Consider the following 437-nt stretch of genomic DNA (forward strand, 5'->3'; position numbering starts at 1 on the left):
GCAGAGAGGGAGACAGCATATACACCTTTCATTCCCCAAGCTGTTCTTCCTTCTAGGTAATGTCAGCGGCAATTATGGTAATTGTCATTTAGTAAACAGAGTTACTGGCATATGAAGAACTACATAAAAAGAAACTTTTAGTGCTATGATGTGTACTCTACAGTCTCATTTTTATAGACTTAATGAATCATACACTTCATCTGTATTTGTTGCCCCACATTTTTGCTCATACCCTTCATTTATATTATGTCGTGGTAAACAGTTACACAGCCAGTGAGGTAGAAGTTGCTGCAGATAATAGTATGGAACAGCGAGCTCTCCTTGTGGAATCAAGAAGGTGAGTTAGTCTAGTTCTATTATTCAATTTGTTGTTTCTTACTAGTTTTTGCTCGTCTCTAGGTTGTTAAGACTCATTTTTATCAAATTCAGATATGCAT

The 437-nt window shown here is 36.4% G+C and overlaps 1 long non-coding RNA gene across 1 annotated transcript; it reads left to right on the top strand.

Moving 5' to 3' along the window:
* LOC107059461 (uncharacterized) lies at positions 1 to 339 on the top strand. Its single transcript, XR_001472664.1, has 2 exons — positions 1 to 56; positions 263 to 339. It is a non-coding gene; the product is annotated as an uncharacterized lncRNA (long non-coding RNA).
* The last annotated feature ends 98 nt before the right edge of the window (positions 340 to 437 follow it).

The sequence above is a fragment of the Solanum tuberosum genome, unplaced genomic scaffold, assembly GCF_000226075.1.
Source record: "Solanum tuberosum cultivar DM 1-3 516 R44 unplaced genomic scaffold, SolTub_3.0 contig05068, whole genome shotgun sequence".
Lineage (NCBI taxonomy): Eukaryota > Viridiplantae > Streptophyta > Magnoliopsida > Solanales > Solanaceae > Solanum > Solanum tuberosum.